Source organism: Monodelphis domestica, chromosome 1 (genome assembly GCF_027887165.1).
Source record: "Monodelphis domestica isolate mMonDom1 chromosome 1, mMonDom1.pri, whole genome shotgun sequence".
Classification (NCBI taxonomy): domain Eukaryota; kingdom Metazoa; phylum Chordata; class Mammalia; order Didelphimorphia; family Didelphidae; genus Monodelphis; species Monodelphis domestica.
In genome coordinates this window covers 347,414,232-347,439,945 of record NC_077227.1, presented here as the reverse complement: position 1 = coordinate 347,439,945, position 25,714 = coordinate 347,414,232, and the positions used below count along the sequence as shown (strand labels likewise).

Here is a 25,714-nt window from a genome sequence, read left to right as displayed (position 1 = left end):
CCTACAATCAATACTGAATATTGATCCAAAGACAGAACATAAGGACTATTTAAAAAAAAAGAAAAGGAAAGGAAAGGAAAAATGAAATAGATGGAAGAAGCAAGAAAGAGGAGTGCTACCAAAAAAAAAAAAAAAAGGAAAGAATCCTGAAGGGAAAGGTGGTCAACAAGTAACAAATGCTTGATAGAGGTCAATAAAGATGACACCTGAGAAAAGACTATCAGTCCCTGTCATTAAAAGATCATTGGGAAATTTGGAGAGAACAGTTTCATTTGAATGATGAGATTGGGAACTGGATTGCAAAAGGTTAAGAAATAAGTGCACTTGAGAACTGAAGGCAATTACCAGATAGCTTTTTTCCTAGGAAATTGGCTGTGAAAGGGAAGAGAGATATAAGACAATTGCTTAAAGGGATAGTACTGTCAAATCAAGATGTTTTTGTCCTGTTTCTTCTTGAGGATGGATATTTTTGTAGACAGCAAGGAAGGAACCAGTAGACAGGAAGAGTTTAACACTGATGAAAGAGGCAGGCTCCTGGAGAGGATAGGAAGGGTAAGCATAAAGGGCACAAGTGGAGAGACTGGTCTTAATCAAGGGAAAATCTACCTATTCCTCTGAGACTAGAATAAAGACAGAGAGAAGAAGAAAAAAGAAGAAAGTAGAATGTAGACTTGGGGAGGAGATATTTAAATGAGGTATTGCTATATATTGATTTGCACTTACTTTGAATTATATTTATTTCAAGTGCATGTCATTTGGTTCCAGAAGCTGACTATAAGCTCACAAGAGCCCTTCAGAGACTAGGTCTTTGCCGCTTATATATGATAAAAATGATGGCAATTATATCACTACTTCAGGTTTGCAAAACGCTTTATACATTATCTCATTTGAGCCTCACAATAACCCTGTGGTGTGAATGGTACTGTGGTGTGATTGGTGTTTCTCTGACAAAGATTCTTTTCCTCCCCTCCTCTCATAACATGGGTTGGACCCGGGCCCTTCCTCCTCTCTTTTGACAAGAATTTCTTTCCCTAAAAAGAAGCAAAGCTGTTCATAGAATATGATTGACTCCCGTACAGCTTCCTGGTCATCTAAAGGCATGAAAAGTCCCAGCCATACAACACCACACAAGCCACCACATCCTTCCCTCTAATCTTTCCTTGATGACCAGACAAGTTTCCCTATGGAGGTAAGGAGGGGTATGACCTAAGTGTTGATGTATACCTTGGTGCAAGGGCAAAGTGAACCTCTTCTTGTTAACTGTTCAGTAACTTGAATTTTGTCCTAATATCAAATCTGAGCTAATAAAGTGTTGTCACTAGAACTATCTGCAGCAACAGGTACTCTTTCCAATCCAAAGACAAGAAAACTGAGTCAGAAGTAAAGTGATTTAATGCCTAAGGCAATGTCAAAAGCATTCAAAACTAGAGCTGATCTTTCTTGACTTCAAGGGCAGTAATCTTGCCATATGATGTCTCCGTATCCTTACGCACTAAACTCTTGTCAAAGTAATAAACTAGTGAATTTCCAGTTGCTCTAGTTTTCCTCCCATATTTCCCTTAAATTTCCTGGATTCAGTGAGAGATAATATAGGCAAACTCAAAATCAGATTATAAGGCTCTTTCCTGTAACACTGGGGAGAAAAAAAAAGTCATACTTATTTGAAAGCAGTAAGGATGTCTTTTTTAGAAAAGCAACCCCCCAAAAAATTAGGAAGAAGGCAGGAGATAAGAAAAGTGGCCAAATTTAACCACTTTGAAATTGAAATGTACGATCTGAGGTGTTTATCCACAGCAGAGAATGAGTGGAGGAAGTGTGATTCCAAACATTTCTGTCTGTCCACACTAAGGCATCTCGAGAAAGGGCAAATTTTGGAGACCTTGGGCCATGAATTCCGAGTTGCACGTGATGTGTTCTATAAAATGCCAGTGAGTTTGGGGTGATTTCTTTTTGGATTCCTTAAGAACTTGCTTCTACTTCCTCTACCTACCTGTGTGCTTACTGTGAAAACCAACATCTCTTAAAGGATAATAACTTCACTAGGTATAGAGAGGTGAAATGGAACGGTGGAAGGAAAACTGGCTCTGCAATCAGGTTCAAATATCACCTTGACATTTACTGCCTATATGTAACCCCAAGAAAGTCATATAAAATCTCTGGGTCTCAGTTTCCTGCTCTGTAAAATGAGAGGGTTTGGACAAAATGGTTTCTGTGAAATCTTATAACTCTAAGCCTAGGATCCTAGTATAATCCTTGTCTTTAATTTGCATTTCTGAATCTTTATCCTATCTCATACCCATTATCTTAAACTGTTTGCAGAAAAACAAATCCCTATCTTAGTCATTTTTGTGATGTCCACAGTGATGAACATGAAGCTTTGAACATATTAAGTTCTCCATTAATTGTTATATATAATTAACAAGCATGAAAACTAAGGGAGAGAGAAGCTGGTTTCCCCAAGAATGTACAAGAGGTAAATTTATGCCTCACCTTTTGTGTCTCATGGAGATCGTGTGTGTATCTATATGTGTAAGCATGTATGTCAGAGAGCCTTGTCTTTTTCCCACTAAAAACTGATTTTAAATTAGCCTTTTCAAGACAAAGAGGCTCATGTTTTTAAGAGTTACACTGGATCTTAGGGATTATCCAACCCAACACAATCTTTGGACTGATGAGAAAACTAAAGCATACAGGGGGAGTGACAAGGTTCCATAACTATGAGTAGTCACAGAAGGATTCCAACACAGGTCCTCTGCCTCCAGATCCCATAGTGCCCTTTTCATGATGTCAAGCATATACTCATCCTACTTATTAAAGGTGGCCATCAGGAGTAGATTGGTTTCCTGGGAGAAACTGAGGAGAACAGAGAGCAAGAAGAATCCCAGCTTATAGCCATGTAAGGTTGTAATCCTTATATTTTTATCATATCACTCAATACCTATAGCCAATTGGATTTGGATCATTCATTTGGTGTTTACTCTAAAACATATTCACAATTACAGATGTCTTACACAGCAGGAAGTTGTCTTTTGCCATGATGGAAATCAATCTGGAGAAATCTGTTAAGTTCTAGAGGCTACATTTAATGCTTCTATGGAGCCAGGGAAGAAGTCTTTTTGGAGAAGTAGCCATCTCCTACTCATAACTCACCTCAGTGATATGAGAGGGATTTGAAGTACAGAATTGGAGAGAAGTGTGACAAGGCAAAGGTAATGAGCTCCCTGTCCCAGAGGTCTTTAAGCAGAGGCTTGAAGGCTTTCCAGGGCTGGTGTAGGACAGGATTCATGATTCAGACAAGAGTTGCATTGCATTACAGAATCATATAATGTTGGAAAGCATTCTTAGAAATCATCTAATCCAAAATACTCATTGTACAGAGAAAGCCTTGTCTCTTGACATGGGGGATAGATAATAGGGGAGGCTTGGCTTCACCTTCCTAGATCTCCTACTGGCACATTTCATTTGGAGGAAGTGTCTTGAAGACTTTATTCCATCTCCCACAAATCAATTCAGCTCCACCAAGTACTCGTGTTCTAGAAAAAGACTGGAATATAAAAATAGGAGCTGGCTGGTAGAGGATGTTAATGACATGCCAACCCCCACAGACAGCTGGGCTGAAAAGAACAGAGTGGAACTTTGCATGTGATTTATTTTCTACAGCAAACTCTGGGCTAGCATGTGGAGCCCCCACATTATGTGTCTGGATTGAATTTTCTAAAGTTACTTTCCACAAAAATGAAAGTGAGTAGAGACTGAAATTGTCATTGCATTTCGAGTTGATAATAACTTCCACCTTTCTATGACTGCTGAATGTCACTAGCATTTTTCCTCAGACAATGCCCTGCTCATTTTTGTTGCTGCCATTCAGTTGATTCAGTAATGTGTCACCCCATTTGGGGTTTTTTTGGTAAAGATCCTGGGGTTTGTTATTTCCTTCTCCAGCTCATTTTACATATAAAGAACTGAGGCAAACAGGGTTAAGGGACTTGCCCAGGGTCACACAGCTATTAAGTGCCTAAATCCAGATTTGAACTCAGAAAGATGAATCTTCCTGGCTCCAATCCTGGGGCTTTATCCACTGCACCGTCTTGCTAGTGTCATTTCTCTTTGGATTATCAGTAAACAAACCCAAATCAACAGTGACCTTAGAGCTTTTTTCCAAATGAACATCAGGGTCTGCTCTACTATTATTTGTCACCAATCTTCTTTATTCTCAAACAAAATGATTCATTTCCTCCAGAAGAATAGAGAAAGAAAAATAAAGAATATAATAAAGAAAACAAAAGAGTGGCATAGATAAGCATGATCTAGAAGTTATCTACTCAATATCATAAGCAACTGAAGGAAAAATTCCATATTGGACAAGAACTTCTAGTAAAAGCAGAAAGCAACTTCAACAAGCTTTAGACCAGAGCTGTACAACACATATCCCAACAAGTTCCAAATAGACTCTAATAGTTCTGTGATATCACTGATGTGGATATTCCCTCCAACGCTACAGATCACAACCCCTGAATCCTATGATTTCTATAAGTGGAAGGCCAAATCATTTTGTATTTCAGATAGAGGAGACCAATGAGCTCTTCTTCAGATCTACAGTTTCTTAACTGAATTCTTAACCACAGAAGGGAGAGGCTGTCATGAAATAGATCATTTCAATTATATAAAATGTAAAAGGTTTTGTTTGGGCAAAATCAATTCAAGGAGATAAACTGTGAAGTTTATTGTGGAGGGGAGGGAAATTTCTTATCAAATAGCACTGACAAAAGTATGATATCCAGAATATACTGGGAATTGATGCAATCATAAGTCTGGAGATACTCCCCAGAAAGTAAATGGTGAAAGCGAACAGTTGTGGTTTGTTTGGTTGTTTGGTTGTTTTAAGACATATGTATGGAAAATACTCTCCAAATTGCTAAATTAAAAAAAAGGGAAATGTAAAGTAAAGCAACTCTAAGGTTTATACCCAAATGACAGGAGGTGAAAATAGTCAATGTAAGAGAAGTTATAGGAATAAGGCACACTAATATAATGTTGGTGGCACTATGGGTTTGTACAACTAATCTAGAAAACAATTAGAGAAAAGTCACTTAACTGTCTATACCCTCTTTTCAAAAAGATGGAAAGGTCCTACATGTACCAAAATGTTCACAGCAGATAAATGAGAAAAAGTAGATGCCCATCATTGGGAAATGGTTGAACAAATTAATTATGGTACATGGAATATAATGAAAAAAACTGCACCTTAAGAAATTATGAGCATGTGGCATTCAAAGAAGCATATGAAGATGTGTTCAAACAGATGCAGAATAAAGTAAACAGAGAATCAAGAAGGCAATGTACATAATGACTACAATAATGTAAACAAAAAATGGACTAAAGGTCAGATAACATTAATTTTGATAACTACTCTTGATCCTAAAGAACAGCTGATGGATATCCCATTCCCTACTATCATTTGAGAAATGGGGGAATGTGGGCACAGTGTCCCAAACACTGACAAATGTGATATGTCATCTGTCAGTTTACTTTAACTTCATTGTTAATCTTGTGATGTTTAATGAGGGGTGGGGAAAGATATCAGGAAACAACTGGAGTAAAAAATAAAATATATCAGCAAAACATTTTAAAACAACCAAATAGCAGAGGAATCTGAAATAGGTATATAAGAAATGAGACTAGACACAGTCAATTCTTTTCTCCAAGTTCCACTTAACTCAAAAGTAGGAAGAACCATCTTTTAAATGTTAATCAACATTTTGATGCCCCACACAATTATCCTGAATATCTCATGAGATCTTCAGCTTCCTCAGTTCTTTTTGCCAGTTGTGGAGGAAGAAGGTAAAGTCAAATGAGGAATCTCAGGATTAGAAGAGATTTTAAACATTTCCTAATTCAATACCAATGAAGTGATCACAACAAACATTGGAGGCAGGTTGGCCTGAATTGCGGTGTATAGTTCTCTGTGTGTGTCTATGCACAATATGGCAGGAGTTGGAGTGATGTAAGGATAAGTGGTGGATGGGATGCTTCATCCCAACATAGCCTAGAAAGTCTACTAGTACGTTAGACTGAAAAAGTTTTTAAATTTCTCTTCTATATTCTAAAAATATAGCATAATATTCTGTGAGTAGTATATAGCTCTTGTGAAGATAGAATTAACTCTCCCTTTGTCTATTTTAAGTTAATCAAATTAAGAACTTGAAGTGCCCCTACTTAGCACTTAACCCATTAAGTAAGAGAGTTGACAAGTCACTTACTAGAGAAAGCTCACACCTCCAAAGGCCACTGCAGTGTTAGGCAAATTGAAATGCTGCAATTGGTTCCTGTGAAGAGTGGGAGATACAGGAAGTGACATGGAAAAGGTGCTATCAAAGGCCAAGCCCGAGGACTGATCCATTCCTTCTGCATTGGTAAGCTGGGCTGAAGGAAGACTCTTAGAGGCAAGTTACTTTTCCTGGACTCGTCCTGGGCTGGAGTATTCTGCACTGAAGAGGCTTTTGGGTAACTGACTTGGACAAAAGAAAGAGGCTTGCTTTAGTGAATTCTTACTGAAGATACTACTGGGACTTCCATGTGGAGATTGGGACTTGAGGGAGCCCTTCCTAGTGCTGAGCTGGACTTCACTGGAGCAGCACTTAGGTGGAAGTCTAGACAATTCTCTACCTCCTTCCTACATTTCCCACTTTAATATCTCTACCTGTTGTAAATAAAAGCTTCTAAAGGTCTTTTTGACTTAAGGGCTAATATTTTATAATTGGCGACCACAATCTCTTTTTTTAACTCATACATATTTTGTCAGATCAACTTTTTGCCCTTACACTCTCTTTGAATGATAACCAAGTCCCTGTACTGAAGATATGAATTTTTATCTTTATCTTACATGTATTCAAAACCAGAGTTGTAAAGCCCTTTGTTCTAGGTATGAAGGATAGTGATAAAGACTGGATTTGGGGTTTGATAGGTTTAGAGCAGAAGTGTCAAAATTGTAGCCTACAAGCATCACACTCCTGAAATACTCCCTACTGCAGCTGATTAAAATGTAGTTGGTGGATTGAGAGCCAGGCCCAGAAACAAGTGGTCCTGGGTTCAAATGTGACCTTACATACTTCCTTACTATGTGATCCTGGGCAAGCCACTCCACCCCCATTGCCTAACCCTTACCACTCTTCTGCCTTGGAACTGATATTCTGTATTCATTCTAAAACAGAAGGTAAGGGGTCTTTTTTTAAATGTAATTGGGATGTTTAACAAAATAAATAAAAATACAACATATATAATGCTAATTTTGGTTTATAATCAATATGCTGCCTACTGGGGCCATTTCTATCTGAATTTGACACCATGAAAATACAGAACAGATGGAAGGGGAAATCCCATTTACCAATACAGATGACTACATACTCTGTAATTTGGAGAGTCTCAGAGGATTGCCTAGGCTAGATCACCAGAAGGTTGTGACTTACCAAAGGTCACAAAGCCAGTTCAACTTGTTTCAGAAGCGATGCAGCTCTTGCTGGCTCAAAAAAAAATCAATTATTATATTTATAACTATCAATTATATCCACACACAAAAAATCAGCCACTTGTTAAAGAGGAAAGGATCAAGAGAATCATACATTCATAACATTTTAATTTAAATTTTGAGTTATGGTCATAACATTTTTGAGCTAAAACAGCTCGTAATAATCCAAAGAAACCGAGGCCCCCAGGAAAGTGACTTTCTCAGTCACCTCACTAACAAGGAGCAAAGGTGAGAATCAAACACAGCTCTCCCAACTCTCCATCCAGTGATCTTTCTGCTACAGTATATGCCAACAGGAAGGAATAGAATATTTACAATGAACTACTAGCTCAGATGCCACAATGACAAAACACAGAGGTTGGAGAATTACTATACAACATGACACAATTACTCCAGTCCAAAATGAAAAATCATTTCAAAGTCATTATTTGTTTGGATCAGCGTGAGGGAAAGCAGCCAGGTCAGTGTGGTTGGTGTCTATTTACTATTAGAAAAATCAAAGAAAAAAGACGACTGATTGTCTGGCTCCAAGAATATTTGCTTTAAGGACAGATGAAAGCAATTTTTTTTTTTAACACAAAGTTCAGACCCAATATGGAAAAAATGAGGCTGAGTCACCTGGCATTATTTCCCCATAGCGGTGGGCAGGTAATGGCTGCAAAACGTCTCATAAAAACACTATGAAATGTACAAATTGCCAGGATTTAAACAAGTTGAACAGCAATTGAGCTAGTCAGCAAACATCTGGCCTGGACTTGTAATAGCCAGAGGGCCTAAGGGCCAACATCTTTCCTCCACTTTCTGATGCTGACTCATCAATCACCACTAGTTCTTTTTTTCCACAGCTGCCCTCTCTTTCTCCTGGGCATGCCCCCTTTCCCTGCTTCCTCTCATTCCCAGGACAGGCTAAAAAATGTGTGTGTGTGTGTGTGTGTGTGTGTGTGTGTGTGTGTGTGTGTGTGTTATAACACTAGCAGGAGGCCAAAGTCATTGGTCTTTTTGAGATCAGAGAGGGAGAAGAGCCTAAAGAGAGGATGCTGCAAAGGAAAACAGCTGGCCTTGCCCAGTTTGTGGCATGCCATAGCAGTGAACAAAGAAGGAACAGGAGGATAGAAGTCCCATAGATTCTTTGAATTTCTCTATTTAAGCTATATCATGTACATATTTATCTGCTTACATGTTCCATCCTCCTAAAATAACCTCTATTTAATGGTAGGGATAATTTTTTTTTGTCTTTGTATCTCTAGTGCTTGACATCATATTCTGCATTTTGGGGAAGTGGGAGGTATTTATCTGTATAAAAACTCCCAGTATGGAAATCCCTTCCACTAGTACAGATCAGCAACTCCACTACCATATATCATACAATATATATTTCCATGTTATCATGTTGTTAAAACATGATACATATTGCTTACACTAGAGAAAAATCACAAGGAAATAAATTGAAGAATAGTAAGCTTGAACCTGCATCTGGACTCCATCTGTTCCTTCTAGGTAGGTGGATATCCTTTGTTGTCATCCATTCCTTGGCGTTGTCCTGGATCCTTGCCTTGTTGATAATAGTTCATTCACAGTTCATCGCACTATTGTTATTGTGAATAAAGTTCTCCTAGTTCTGCTTGCTTCACTTTGCATCATTTCTTATATAAATCTATCCAGTTTTTTTGATATCAACTTCTTTGTCATTTCTTAAATCCCGATAATATTCCATTACAATCACATACCACAACTTGTTCAACCATTCTCCAATTGATGGGCATCCTTCAGTTTCTAGTTCTTTGCCACCACAAAAACAGTTACTATAAATATTTTCATACAAGTAGATCTTTTCTCCATGTCTTTAATCTCTTTGGGATACATGCCTGGTAGTAGAATCACTGGCTCAAAGGGTATGCACAGTTTTTTCGCCCTTTGGGCAAGGTTCCATATTGTTTTTCAGAATGACTGTATCAGTTCACAACTCTACCAACAGTGCATTAATGTACTTTTATATAATCAAAATTATCCATTTTATCTTCAACAATCCTACCTAATTTGGTCAAGAACTTTTCCCTTTTCCAAAGATTTCTACGGAAACTTCTTCCTTTTTCAACTAAATTGTTTATGATATGATATACATGTCATATCTCAATTTTTAGCTTATCTTGGCAAATGATGACAGGAACTAGTAGTCTAAATCTAATTTATGCCCAACCGGTTTCAACTTTCTCCACCAGTTTTTGGCAACAGTGAGCCTTTAACACCTATAGTAAGAGGTCTTTGGGTTTATTGAACACTTGGTAAATAGAATTATTAGCTTTTGTATTCTATGTCCCTAATTTGTATCCCTTGATGACATTCTGGTTTTTTTTTTCAACAAATACCAAATCATTTTAATGATTACTGCTTCAAAATTTAATATTTGGTTCTGCTAAACTCCTTTGTTTTCCCCCTTTTCCTCATTATTTTCCTTGAGATTCTTGACTTTTAATTTCTACAGATTAATTTCATTACAAAGCCATACTTTACAAAGCCATTTTTCATGGCTTTCTATTCTTTTGGTAATTTGATTGGTATGGCATGGAAGAAATTAATTTAGGTACTATATATACAAAAATATTTGCAGCAGCTTTTTGTGATGGCAAAAAAACTAAAGACAGTGCCTATCAGTTGGGGAATGGATGATAAAATAATGATACTTGAAAGTAATTATCTTTGTACAGTAAGAAATTACAAGAAGGATGATGGTTGGAAAGAAATCTGAGAAGACTTTATGAACTTATGCAGAGTGAAGAGAGCAAAAGTAGAACAATTTATATAAAACTATAAAAGAAATTTTAGGAGTTAAGAACTGTGATTAATATAATTGACCATAATTCCAGAGGACCAATGGTGATAAATGCATCCTAATAGAGAAGTGATGGGCTTACTATTCAAAATAAATATACTTTTTTATATGGCCAATGTTGGGATTTTTTTTTTGCTTGCTTATACATATTTGTAACAAGGGTTTTATTTCCTTTTATCAGTAGGGATGGGGAAAAGTGAGTCAGTGAAAAAATAATTCTTGTTAGTTTAAACAATAAAGAACTTTAATCTTTATAGTGATAAACCATGCCTCCAGAGGCTCTATGAAAAAGTATGTTACCCATCTTTTGACAGAGAAGTGATGAATAGAAGGAAGAGGAACATATATTTTTGGACATGACCTCTATTGGGATTCATTTTGTTTGACCATTTTTTGTTGTTATAAAGGGATCATTTTCTCCTTTCTTCCTATTTTTAATTGGATGTAGAGTTAATGATGATGATGTGCCTAATAAAAAAGAGGTTTATTGTGATTTTTTTAAAACACAGTAGGAGATAGAAGGAAGGACAAACAAGCAGGAAAGTTTTGGAGGCAATGTGTAGAATTTATTATAAAAAAAAAGAATAAAGTAAATGATATGAAGACTTGCAATTTCATATAAATTCTCTTTTAAGTTCCATTATATATATATGCATATATATATATATATATATAGAGAGAGAGAGAGAGAGAGAGCTCTGCAGAATATTGAATGGAAATAGAAAGAAATGTGCATTGGCACTTACACAAAAATTGCCCATTAGGACATTAAAAACCTCTCTAAAACAGAAAATAAGAAATATTGCATGAGTTTTACCAAAATTTAAATTAAAATCAATAAAGAACCTTTCAAGCAAAGATAAAAAACTAATTGGAAAGGGGGAAACTAGGTGGTTCAGTGAACTGAAAACCAAGACTAGAGACAGAAGATCCTGGGTTTGAATCAGGCCACAGATACTTTCTAATTGTATGACCTTGTACAAGTTTCTTAACCCTTATTTCCTACCCTTTATCACTCTTCTGCCTTGGAAACAATAGGTAGTAGAGATTCTAAGATGTAAAGTAAGAGTTGTTTGGGTTTTTTTTCATTTAATTGCTTAAATAAATTGATTCTAAAGAATGTGTGGGTCCCCAAGAATAAATCATGGAAGCAGTAAATAATTTTATTAAAGAGAGTGACAGGGGCAGCTGAATGACTCAGTGGATTGAGAGCCAGGCCGACAGATTGGAGGTCCTAGGTTCAAATCTGACTTCAGACACTTCTTAGCTATGTGACCCTGGGTAAGTCACTTAACCCCCCCATTGCCTTGCCCTTACCACTTTTCTGTCTTGGAACCAGTATGTAGTATTGATTCTAAGATGGAAAGGTAAGGGCTTAAATATAAATTGATAGGCAGAATGATGATGATTAGACAACATATCAAAATTTTTAGTGTGCAGCCAAGATAGTACTTAAGAGAAATTTGTATCTTTAAATGCACATCCATAAAAAGAGAGAAAGAGGGGGCAGCTGGATAGCTCGGTGGACTGAGAGCCAGGCCTAGAGACAGGAGGTCCTAACTTCAAATCTGCCCTCAGACACTTCCCAGCTGTGTGACCCTGAGCAAGTCACTTGACCCCCATTGCCTAGCCCTTACCACTCTTCTGCCTTGGAACCAATACACAGTATTGATACCAAGGCTAATGGTAAAGGTTTTTTTTTTTAATTAATTTTTATTTAATTAAATAATAAAATTAATTTAATTTTAATTAATTAAAAAAGCTAGAAAACCAACAAATTTAAAACAACCAACTTAATCCCAAATTACAAATAGTGAAAATCAAATGAGAGATTAACAAAACTAAAAATTAAAAATCTATTGAATTGGGGACAGCTGGGTAGCTCAGTGGATTGAGAACCAGGCCTAGAGATGGGAGGTCCTAGGTTCAAATCTGGCCTCAGCCACTTCCTAGCTGTGTGACCCTGGGCAAGTCACTTGACCCCCATTGCCTAGCCCTTACCACTCTTCTGCCTTGGAGCCAATACACAGTATTGACTCCAAGACTGAAGGTAAGGGTTTAAAAAAAAAATCTATTGAATTAATAAAGCTAGGAGATGTTTAAAATGTAATAATAATATTAAAGTAGATTTCCATTAGTTAAATTGATTTTTAAAAAATTTAACCTAAATTACTAGTATCTAAAATGAGAATGGTAAATTTAAGATCATTGAAGATATAAAAACTACTTGGATTTATTTCACCTAAGTATGTGACAATAAAATAGGCAAGAAAAGTTAAATATATAACTATTTACAAAAATATAAATTGCCTAGATTAATAGAACAGGAAAGAGAGTACTTCCACTATAGAAGGGGAAAAAATTATAAATGAACTCCAAAAGGGGGGGGGGGCCTCAAGGCCAAATGGATGTATAAACAGATTAAAATTTAAATTTAAAGATCAATGTCAATATTATATAAACTTTTTTAAAATAGGGAAAGAAGAAGCAACGAGGTGGCTCAGTGGATTGAGAGCCAGGTCCAGTGATGGGAGGTCCTGATTTCAAATCTGATCTCAGACACTTCCTAGCTGTGTGATTGGGCGAGTCACTTGACCCCCATTTCCTAGCCCTTACCATTCTCCTGCCTTAGAACCAATACACAGAATTGATTCCAAGGCAGAAGATGAAGGTTTAAAAAAAATAGGGAAAGACAGAGTCCTACTAAATTCTTTCTGTGACCCAAAAACGGTCTTGATATTCGAACTAGAGATTCAAAATGAAGGAGGGGGGAATTACAGACCAATAAGGTTGGGTTGCTTTAATTCATTTCTTCCCTTTTTTTTTGTTGGTTTGGTTTGTTTTGCCTGTGGCAAGTCCATTCTCGTGGCTGAAGGTAAAAAAAAAATTTTTTTTTAAGTCTTAGCTTCTATAGCCTCCATATTTATAAGAGATGACATCAGAGACTCTAAAGAAGCCACAGAGACCCTGGGCTTGAAATTTATAGCCTTTAGGTTTCCTGGCTTTTCTCTATGTGATTTTTCACCATTGATGATATCTCTAAGCAATGAATAATTGACATAATATACAACTTGTATGAAGATCAATGTGATCACAAGGCTATCAATCTATCCATTTTAATGCCTTCCTTAGCCACATCTCTGATGGACTCAGAGAGATGGATGGGGGGGGGGAGGAGAGGGTCTTGCTGAGTCTCTACCTGAAGATCGTAGAGCTGCATCCTACTGAAATATACTAGGGATTGTTTGCAGGAGGATGGAAGAGTCTGGGGGCTCTGATTCAGCAGCACCTTGTTAAGACTCCCATGGGAGCCACTCATCAGCCCAGGACGCAGCCCGGGGTGATGAATGTGCTTCTCTTGCCTTTATTTCTCAGTGTCCTTCCCCTTCTCCCCAGATGACTGAATGAGAACATAAGCCAGCCCTTTTCTACCTATCCCCCCTTACAAACAAAGTGATAGCTTTGCAAAGATCTACTTACGGTCTTTTATAAGTCTTCTGGCTTGGATGGGGGAGAATATATATATATACACATACACACACATATGCACCATAAAATTGAAAAATCAGCTTAAGAATGAATTTCTTTTAGAAAAAGATAAGAAAAGAAAGAATTTCTCCAGATTTCAGGGGAATAGGGTCTGCTATAGCTGCTTTCTAAATGTGAACAAATACCCAAAGTCAAGGTTTTAATTATTTGAAAAAGAATAGGCACTATTTATTCTTTCCAGCTAACTGTGCAATTTTAGGCAGTTTCTAAGTTTCTCCTCTTCTCAGCCCCCCTTTTGTAAAGTGGGGACTGTCTAGTGCCACGGGTAACTCTGAAAATGTCTTATGGGGTGTCCAGAAGCATTCTGAGCAGCCTGACATGGTATGAGATAAGCACAACATTGAGATGACATTTACTCTACTATTACCGTTCCAGCAATTATCTGTTGCATTTGCTATTTTCAACCTTGTCCCCAAATTCTAGAGATACGGGGACTTAAATTCTTTCTATAGCCTAGCTACAAATAGCCAGCTGCCTGGAGGTAGACATTAGTTCAGCAGTCCCAATAACTACCAAACTGGCTAATGATCAATATCTGCAATGAAAAATGAAATCATGAATTATGCTAATTATTGCAAATGCATTGCGTGAAAACTTGTGTCAAATAATTTGCTATGGTTTCATTTTCTGATAGCGATGGTCCTCTGTGTGTTCATCTACTGACATGAGACCAATGAAAGATGTCTGGTCATGACCAATAAAACCACACTGAGCTAGTTTTTACACATTTAGTTCTCTCTTATCAGTTGACTGCTAGATTTCATGACATATATGTACTTTATTACTAGCTTTTGTTGTGTTTCTAATTTTTTTCATTTAAATTTTTATTTTTGAGGACATTTCTCTAAGAAAACATGCCAAAATGGTAGCTCTTTAAAAAAAATGAAAAAAAAAAAGCAAAACCTGGGGATAGCTGGGTGGCTCCCAGGCCTAGAGACAGGAGGTCCTAGGTTCAAATCTGCCCTCGGACACTTCCTAGCTGTGTGACCCTGGGCAAGTCACTTGGCCCCCATTGTCTAGCTCTTACCATTCTTCTGCCTTGGAACCAGTACATAGTATTGATTCTAAGACAGAAGATAAGGGTTTAATTTTTTGGAGGGGAAAAAAAAAAGCCTTTGGCTTCTAAAAAAATAAACCCTTACCTTCTGTCTTAATATCAAATTCTAACACAAAAGAGCACCAAGGGTTAGGCAATCATGTTTAAATGATTTGTCCAGGAGTACATAGCAAGAAAGTGTCGGAGGCTAGCTTTGAACCCAGGTCCTCCATGACTCCAGGTCTGTCACTCTATCCACTGTGCCACCTAACTGTCTCTAAAAGTGTTAGTTCTTAAAGAACATACTTCAGGGTTTGTCAAGGATAGTCTGAGGAAATCAGGTGTTTCTCAAGGACCATTCAAGTCCCAAATCGAACAGGACCACATCTTTGTCACTAGAAATTGCAGAAGTTATACTTAAGATGTCTGCATTTTCAGGACAGCTAGATGACATAGTAGATAGAACATTGGATTTGGAATCAGGAAGATTCATCTTTATGTGTTCAAATCCAGCCTCAGACACTTACCAGCTGTGTGATCCTGGGCAAGTTAATGAATCCTGTTTGCCTCAGTTCCTCCTCTGTAAAAATGAGCTGGAGGAGGAAACAGCAAACCATCACAGTACCTTTGCCTAGAAAACCCCAAAACAGGGTCATGAAGATCAAGAAATGACTTGTCAACATAGCAATATTCAAGGAAACTGTAGAAAATAAACAGTTCTACAGACTATAAAAATTCAGCACCTATCAGATATTTAACAGATATAATCTGGCAACTAGAATTATGTATCAGAAGCTCATTGTCATTTTTAATTGACACATAAAAAATAGCCCTACTATAAATAGGGACCTCAAAATATCTCAGAGACCTCAACCAATAAACTATATTAGAAAAAGATAATTGTCATAGAGTGTATGGTTATCCACAACTGTCCAAGCATCGTACTATAAAACTCTAAGAGTAATGTTATTTGTAGAGCTTCACTGTACCAAATACTCGTGATCATAGAACACACATAGAACAAAAAAACTGTCAAAATATAGTGACTTGATAGATAAGATCAAAATTACACAGGAAAAGGCAGCCAGGTAGTGCAGTAAATGGAGTGGCTTGGAGTTGGAAAGACTCAAGTTCATATCTGACCTCAGTCATTTAAAACAGTGACTTTAAACACATCAATTCACCTATTATTTCCTCAACTGTAAAACAAGGATAATAATAGTACTTTGCTCCCAAGGCTCTTTTGAGGATACAATGAGATAATAGTTGTAATCAGCACATTATATAGATATTATATAATACTAGCTATTATTGTTAAATATAATTTCTATTGCCCTGTCCACTATTAGAACTGTTGTAAGCATGCTCGCAAAGGGAGAAGAGCTCATATCCAAAGGCTTTTATTCAATAACAAAAATCAGTTATTTTATTTAACTTTTCAAAAGTCCAAAGAACATTAAATATAAAAGAAAAATATTTGGATATTAGCTTTCCCAGGACCATTTTACCTAAATACCATTGAAAATGATGAGAAGAATAAATTATAGCTCATATTTCTTATAGTTTATAAAACATTTTCCTCATAACAACTCTTCGATATAGTTATTATTATTATCATTACCATCACTATAATTAATCATAGGAAGAAAATTGATGCACAATTTAAGTGACTTACCCATAATCAATCATACAGCTGGTGAATAGCTGCTGACTTCAGTTATTTTTCCACTATCCCACCTTGCCACCCCACATGGACACATTATTTGTTCCAAATCATAGACTAGATAGTTTGAGGCTATTAATTAAGCAACTGTTTAAACACTCTCAACTCCCTCATCTGTAAATTAAGCAGTTCATGTAATACATATGTACAAGGTGAAAGGAAAAAATCTTCAACCTGAGAAATGACATTAATCATAGACTGAAGAAAAAAAAAACTTTGATTCAAGTTTGAATTTAAAATTTCAAAGAAGAGCTAATAAAACTGGACATGTCTCCCCTATTCAGATCACATCCAGTTCTTTATATCATCCCTAGTCTCTTTCTGAGCGGCAGTCTTAGATTAGTAACTGCCTATTGGACCAGTTTCTCACTGGATGTCCCATATATCCAAAATGGGCAGCTTCTGGTTTTCCCATTGGAGATAAAGAGAGGAGAGGGCAATCCCTCAATAACTGACATGCATTCAACCCAAACTGTCAAAGTGCTGGTTGTGTCCAAGACCTACCTATTTATTTCCTCTTCTATCTCAGAATTGGATGTTTAATAAAGTACAGTGCAGTAAAACCTTGTTAACATCAACACCTTATCATCTGTGACTACACTGATGGAGAGTGAAGGAGAATCATACATATCTCCCTCCTTTACGTTTTCTTCTTCTGTTGAGGGCACTATTATACTTTCCATGTACCCCATTCCTACATTATGTAAAGTCTTCCTCTGCTCTTATCTCTATCCTATCAGTTACCTAGTTTTTTTAACAATACTTCCATAATATATCTTTCATCCATTCCCAACTCTCCACTCACCCCACAACCATCCTAAATTCAAACTTTATTAACTCTTATCTGAATTATTGTAATTGATTCTTAATTTGTCTCTCCACCTCGTCACTTTCTTCTCTAATCCATCTTCTGCATAGCTGCCAAAATATTCGTTTTTGTTTTGTTTTGTTTTTTAAATAAAATTGTGTTAATACCTCTTGTTTTCATTATCACCTAAATTTTCCTCAGTATATCTCCCTCTAACCACTTCCAAAGAGGCATTTCATACAGGCAAGAATATTTTTAAAGGAAAAAAAAGAGTAAGAGGAGAAAATAATTGGTAAAACTGACCAAAGCATAAAACAATATGAAAAAATGTACAATGATGATAATACAGGTATGACCCAGATCAAATTGCTTGCCAGCTTCAGGAAGGGGAAAGAAAAAGGGAGGGAAGGAGACAATTTGAATCATATCACTTCAGAAAACTTATGTGGAAATTTGTTATTGCATGTAATTGGTAAAATAAAATATATAATTTTTAAAATGTGCAATGTTCCATGTCCAAGATCTCCCATCTCTACCAAGAAATGAAGGCAGGTATCTTCTCATACCTCTTCTTTGGGGCCCATGCTTATTCTCTGAAATTGCTTTGTGGAAGGTTTTCTGTTTATATTATCATACTCAATCACTGTGTATATTATTTTCTTGACACTGCTTACATAAACTCTGTATCAGTTCATATAAGTATTTCTTTCATATTCTTTCACATTCATAGCACAGTAATATTCCATTATATTCACATACCACAATGTTTAACTTCACTGATAACCATCTCATTTGTTCGCAGTTCTTTACTATGACAAAAATGTTGCTATTTTGATATCTTTAGTAATTTTCTTTTTATCAATGACCTCCTTGATTTCAATTAATATCAATTGACCTACTATGATTAGTAGTGGAATTTCTGGATTAAAGGACATGCACATTAGAGTCACTATTCACATCCAAACTGCTTTCAAAATGATCATATTGATTCACAATTCTACCAACAATATTCATCTTCCCATAATCCCTCTCACACATACCAATTTCATCTTTTGTCATCTTTAACAATTTTCTGAATGTAAGGTAAAAACCTCAACCTTTGGGGGACTTGCATTTCTCAGATAATTAGTGATTTGATGGATGCATTCTTACATTAGTTGCTAATAATTTGAAATTTTTTTAGATAACTCCTTGTTTACCTACTGCCAAAGTTATATGATCAAAAAGTCCCATTTCTCTAGCATTTCTGTTTGTCATTTAAATCCTTTCACAGCCCACACCCACCTTCCTTTCCAGGTTTATTCCATATTACTTCCTCTTAATACACTAACTTACTTGCTGTTCCTTATGAATGGCTTCCCATTTCTACCTTGGATGCTGTTGCAGAAACTGTTCCCCATGCCTAGAACATATGCCTACTTCACCTCTAGTATTCCTACTTCACCTCTAGAATCCCTAACTTTCTTCTCATGGGAACCCTCATATCTAAGGTCTCTCTCTCTCTGCCTGTGTCTCTGTGTCTCTGTCTCTCTCTGTCTCTGTCTCTCTGTCTCTCTCTCTCTCTCTCTCTCTCTCTCTCTCTCCCTCCCTCCCCTTGTTCTTACCTTTCAGAGACCAATCGCTAGCACCTCCCTGTCTCTGAACAAATTACCTTATACAGGTGTATAGGGTATAGTAGAAAGAATACTGGAGGTAGAGTCAGAGGATCTGACTTTGAATCTTATCCTCTGCCTCTTACATCTTTGAGTAAATCCCAGAAACTCTCCGGGTCTCACAGCTGCATCTATAAAATGAGGCTGGACTGGATGATTTCCAAGCACCTATCTAGTTCTACATTTCATTCTATGACTCGATTTCCCTTGCCCCAGTGATGCTTATGTGAGCACAGTGACTGTCCCACAATGATGTAGCATGAGGGTGGGTCTATACCAGGGGTCCCCAAACTTTTTACACAGGGGGGCGGTTCACTATCCCTCAGAACATTGGAGGGCCAGACTATAAAATCCTAACCCTAACCCTAACCCAGTAGCAGTACACACAGTGCAGAATCCCCTCCCCCAGATTGCCGCTCACCATGCTGACGTCTTCCATTGTGCAGCCTCATAATCCTTTGCGTGGCACCTCATTCTAAGGCACAATGCAAAGGATTATGTCACCGGAAGTAGTACTGTGCCTGAGTGGCGCCACCACACACAGTGCTCCTCTCACTGACCACCAATGAAAGAGGTGCCCCGTCCGGAAGTGCGGTGGGGGCCGGATACATGGCCTCAGGGAGCCACATGTGGCCCAGGAAATGTAGTTTGGGGACCCCTGGTCTATACTCTATTCTCATCTGCTAATGAATTGCACTGTTAACCAGTGCAATCCAGCAATTCCATGAGTTCCCAAGCTGGAGTTCATTTGCATAGACTGCTCCATTTACTGATAAATGCATGTAATTTGTTTTTGGCATGTCACCCTTTTACTGCTGCCTCCTGTCTCAAAGGCTCAAGTGATGAAGTTTTATGGAGTTTGCTTGTTAATTGGGGCTTTAGATTTCCAGAAGCAAACAATTGGTTTTTAATTAAAAATCACTCATGCACCCTCATCCCTTCATTGCAGTTAAAAAAAACTATCCATAGATAAAACTGAGAAATAGAAATCATGGTAAGAATAGTCAGGAAACCAGAAAATTTAAAAAAAAATCTACCTGCTCTGAACAGAAGGTAAGCAAGGGCCAGCCTCTAGTATGTTCAGCACCAAGAGGGCTAATTATGAAGACACGGGAGCCTTGTATAGTCTAGTGAGATGAACAATAACTCTAGGGTGAGGCAAGTTGGGTTTAATTCTTGCCTGTCACTTTCTGAAAGTGTGACAAGCAAGACATTTAATCTCCTTAGTTCTCAGTTTATCTATACAATGAGGAAACTGGACAAGACTGCCTGTGAAGTCCCTCCCAGGTCTGAATCCATGACCCAAGATTCTGTCTATCCTCCTTCAGAGGATCCTTAAATGTCCTCATCAAATAAATAGTCAGAAGAGAATGGGATTTAGTACAGATGGGAGAACCTGCCCCACTAAGGGGGAAGTGACTTGACCTCAATTAGTGACAAGGCTAGAATGAAACCCAAGGAAAGCCTCCCAAGTCTGGGGCTCTTTGGACCACATCATGTAAACGCCGTAACTCTCACTTCCTTTGGCTCAAGCAAAGGTTGTCTGGTCACTTGCTAGTGATGCTGTATAGGATAATCCTCTCAGATAGCTCTGAAATACCAACCCAATTCGGAGATACTGTGATTCAGTGAGCTTGGAATCTCGAGTCAGAATCTCCATGTTGGTACATTCTTGCCTTTTTTCCAGAACCTGCCATTCTAGCACAGACAGCTGATGAGCAGGTGAGTTAAGTGATGTGTATGTCACACAGCATGTGGTTTGCACCTCTCACTTAGGTTCTCTTGGGCCCTGTAGCTGTCTGCCTCTGTGTTTTAGCACCATATCTTCATCCTGTTTGAGCCTTCCCAGCTACCTACCACAGTAATTCTGCATCTAATAAGGACTCACTCATACTACCAAAATAACTTGCATGTCTCTAAGACTTTCCAGCTACAAAGGGCTTTAAAAACCATTATCTTTCAGGGCAGCTGGGTAGCTCAGTGGATTGAGAGGCAGGCCTAGAGACAGGAGATCCTAGATTCAAATCTGGCCTCAGACACTTCCCAGCTGTGTGACCCTGGGCAAGTCACTTGACCCCCATTGCCTAGCCCTTACCACTCTTTGGCCTTGGAACCAATACACAACATTGATTCCAAGATGGAAGGTAAGGGTTTAAAGGAAGGTTAAAAAAAAACATTATCTTTAGAAAACAAAAACATTTTTAAAGATCATTATCTCTGGTTTATCTCTTTTCAAAAATTCCTGACTTTCAGTCTTAGTTTCAATTCTAAGACAGAAGAGTGGTAAAGACTAGGCAATTGGACTTCCAGGTAAGCATGGCTTCCTCTCCTCAGACCCAACACAGACAACCTCAAAAGATCCTCTGAAAATAAAAAACAACCATCCTCATAAGATGGAAAGACCCCATAACAAGGCAAAGCTCTGAAGGTAGGTGGGATTCCGGCATCTCCACAATATAAGGGAACGAAAAGCTGACCCACCCTCCCTTCCCTCACCAAACAGCCAGAGCCAGAGTTAAAGTCAGCACTGTCCAGAATCAACAAGTGAGGGAGGGGCACCCCAGGACTGAACAACAGGCAGCCCCAAGTCTGGGGACCTGAATAAGATAAGGTCCTTCTCCTGAGAGTACTAACACCTGAAACCCCAGCAGGTGGGCTAGGGGAGCACAGATCTCAGGCTCCCAGAACCAGTGCGCTATAATCACCAAGTGCGCGAAGGGATCCCCTGATGTGAGCAAGGGGCACCTACAGGTCTTGGGAGTTAGTTAAGACCACCAAAGACTTTCACCTGAGAGCACTAACTCCCAAAACACCGGCAGGCAGGGGAGGGCAGTCCCTGGGCCTCCCTAGGAAGACAGTGCAGCTGCAGAGAACCTAGAATTAGCCTGAGACTAAAGCCTTGACCATTATACCCTTATACTGAGAGCAAGTACTACTCATTCAGATTTCTGACTGGAAAGGGGAGGAAGAAAAAAACAAACAAAACACAGAGATGGCAAACTGTACCCAAGAACCCCAACACCCCAACACCAAGAAAAGCAAGAAGAAGGGGGTGACTTTGGATACATTTTATGGAGGGAAAACACAAAAAATAGAGGAAATAGCAGAAGAGAAAGCACAAACAAACGTACCAAAACCTTCCAAAAGAAATGGAAATTGTCCACAAGCTCTTGAAGAATTTAAATTGGAAGTTATCAAAAAGATAGAAGTCTTCTGGCAGGAAAAATGTGAAATAATGCAAAAGGAACTCAGCAATCTGAAGCACAAAAAAAACGCAACTACAGAAGCAGCTTGAAGCCTCAAATAGCAGGATACACCAAACTGAAGAGGAAAACCAGGCTTTAAAGGTCAGAATCAGGCAACTGGAAGACAATGATCTTGCAAAAGAGCAAGAATTAATAAAGCAAAGCCAAAAGACTAAGAAATTAGAAGATAACATAAAATATCTCACTGACAAGGTGACAGGCCTGGAAAATAGAGGAAGGAGAGACAATCTGAGAATAATTGGCCTACCAGAAAAGCCAGAAATAAATAATAATCTCAACATCATAATACAAGATATCATCAAAGAAAACTGCCCAGAGATTCTAGAACAAGGAGGCAATACAGGCATTGAAAGAGTTCACAGAACACCCTCTACACTAAATCCCAAAAGACAACTCCCAGGAATGTAACTGACAAATTCCAAAGCTTTCAAGCAAAAGAAAAAATCTTAAAAGAAGCCAGAAAAAGACAATTTAGATATGAAGGAATGCCAATCAGGGTCACACAAGACCTTGCAATTTCCACTCTGAATGACTGTAAGGCATGGAACATGATTTTCAGAAAGGCAAGAGAGCTGGGTCTTCAACCAAGAATCAGCTATCCATCAAAACTGACTATATGTTTCCAGGGGAAAGTATGGGCATTCAACAAAATAGAAGATTTCCAAGTTTTGTAAAGAAAAGACCAGAGCTCTGTGGAAAGTTTGATATCCAATCACAAAGAGCAAGGAAAACTTGAAAAGGCAACTATGAAGGAAAAGGAAAAGAAGAAAAATGTTATCTTTTCTTTTATTCAAACTCTCTTCTATAAGGACTACATTTATATCAAATTATATATATTAATATGTGAGGAAAATGTAATGTGTAACTCTCAAAAATTGTATGCATCATTAGAGTAGTTAGAAGAATCACGCATAGGGAATGATTGGGGCATTAAGACAATATGGAGAAAGGGGGCGTGAAAGAAAGAAAAAGGGAGGGGGTGAATCATTGATGGTACTAAGATGTACTTCAAGAAATAGAAAAAAACTAAATAGAATGATCTTTCTCACACAAAGATACACATGGGAAGGGGAAGGAAAGAAATTTCCTATTGGGAGGAGAGGAAGAAAGTGCTAATTGGTATTACTTAAACCTTACTCTCAGTGAAATCAACTCTGAGAGCTTAGAACATTTAGATTCATTGGGAACTTGAACTTTATCTTATCCAACAGGGTAAGAGAGAAGGGGAAATTAAGGAGGGGGAAGGGGAAGGAGTATAAAAAGGGAGGGAAGGAGGGGGGAGGGGAAGTGAAAAAAGGGGAGGGGCTAGAAAGGGAAGCATATCAGGGGAGGGGACTAGGGGGACTAATCTAAAGTAAATCACTGCTTTAAAAGGTTATAGCTAGGGGGCAGCTGGGTAGCTCAGTGGATTGAGAACCAGGCCTAGAGATGGGAGGTCCTAGGTTCAAATCTGGCCTCAGCCACTTCCTAGCTGTGTGACCCTGGGCAAGTCACTTGACCCCCATTGCCTAGCCCTTACCACTCTTCTGCCTTGGAGCCAATACATCGTATTGACTCCAAGACAGAAGGTAACAGTTTAAAAAAAAAAGGTTATAGCTAAAGAAGAAAGGTCAGAATTAGGGGAGGATATCAAAATGCCAGGGAATCCACAAGTGACAATCGTAACTTTGAACGTGAATGGGATGAACTCACCCATAATACGTAGATGAATAGCAGAATGGATTAGAATCCAAAACCCTACCATATGTTGTCTTCAAGAAGCACATATGAGGTGGGTTGACACTCACAAGGTTAGAATTAAAGGATGGAGTAAGACCTTTTGGGCCTCAACTGATAGAAGGCAGGAGTTGCAATCATGATATCTGACAAAGCCAAAGCAAAAATAGACCAGATCAAAAGGGATAGGGAAGGTAAATATATTCTGTTAAAAGGGAGTATAGACAATGAGGAATTATCACTAATCAACATGTATGCACCAAATGGTATAGAACCCAAATTTCTAATGGAAAAACTAGGAGAATTAAAGGAGGAAATAGACAGTAAAACCATATTAATGGGAGACTTGAACCAACTACTATCAAATTTAGATAAATCAAACCAAAAAATAAATAATAAGAAAGAGGTAAAAGAGGTGAATGAAATCTTAGAAAAATTAGAGTTAATAGACATATGGAGAAAAATAAATAGGGACAAAAAGGAATACACCTTCTTCTAAGCACCACATGGCACATTCACAAAGATAGATCATATACTAGGTCAAGAAACATGGCATACAACTGCAGAAAAGCAGAAATAATAAATGCAATCTTTTCAGATCATAAGGCAATAAAAATAATGATCAGTAAGGGTACATTGAGAACCAATTCAAAAATTAATTGGAAATTAAATAATATGATACTCCAAAATCAGCTAGTTAGAGAAGAAATCATAGAAACAATTAATAATTTCATTGAGGAAAATGACAATGGTGAGACATCCTTTCAAATCTTATGGGATGCAGCCAAAGCAGTACTCAGAGGAAAAATCCATATCCTTGAGTGCATATATACATACAAATTAAGGAGGGCAGAGATCAATGAATTGGAAATGCAAATCAAAAAACTCGAAAGCAAACAAATTAAAAACCCCCAGAAGAAAACCAAACTAGAGATCCTAAAAATTAAGAGAGAAATTAGTAAAACTGAAAGTGATAGAACTATTAAACTAATAAACGAGACTAGACGCTGGTACTTTGAAAAAACAGACAAAATAGACAAAGTACTGGTCAATCTCATTTAAAAAAGGAAAGAAGAAAGGCAAATTAACAGCATCAAAGATGAAATGGGGGACCTCACCTCCAATGAAGAGGAAATTAAGGCAATCATTAAAAACTACTTTGCCCAACTTTATGGCAATAAATATACCAACCTAGGTGATATGGATGAATATTTACAAAAATATAAATTGCCTAGACTAACAGAAGAAGAAATAGAATTCTTAAATAATCCCATATCAGAAAATGAAATCCAACAGGCCATCAAAGAACTCCCTAAGAAAAAAATCCCCCAGGCCTGATGGATTCACAAGTGATTTCTAACAAACATTCACAGAACAGCTAATCCCAATACTATACAAACTATTTGACATAATAAGCAAAGAGGGAGTTCTACCAAATTCCTGTTATGACACAAACATGGTACTGATTCCAAAGCCAGGCAGGTCAAAAACAGAGAAAGAAAACTATAGACCAATCTCCCTAATGAATATAGATGCAAAAATCTTAAATAGGATACTAGCAAAAAGACTCCAGCAAGTGATCAGGAGGATCATTCACTATGATCAAGTA

General features: G+C 37.7%; 1 long non-coding RNA gene across 1 annotated transcript in view; it reads right to left on the bottom strand.

Annotated features, from left to right (window-relative positions):
* The window catches only part of LOC103094493 (uncharacterized), a 156,658-nt gene extending 135,080 nt beyond the window's left edge, over positions 1-21,578 (bottom strand). The window contains exon 1 of the long non-coding RNA XR_008915132.1: positions 19,545-21,578. This is a non-coding gene — a long non-coding RNA (uncharacterized LOC103094493). The remainder of the gene's footprint in view (positions 1-19,544) is intronic.
* Between the last annotated feature and the right edge of the window lie 4,136 nt (positions 21,579-25,714).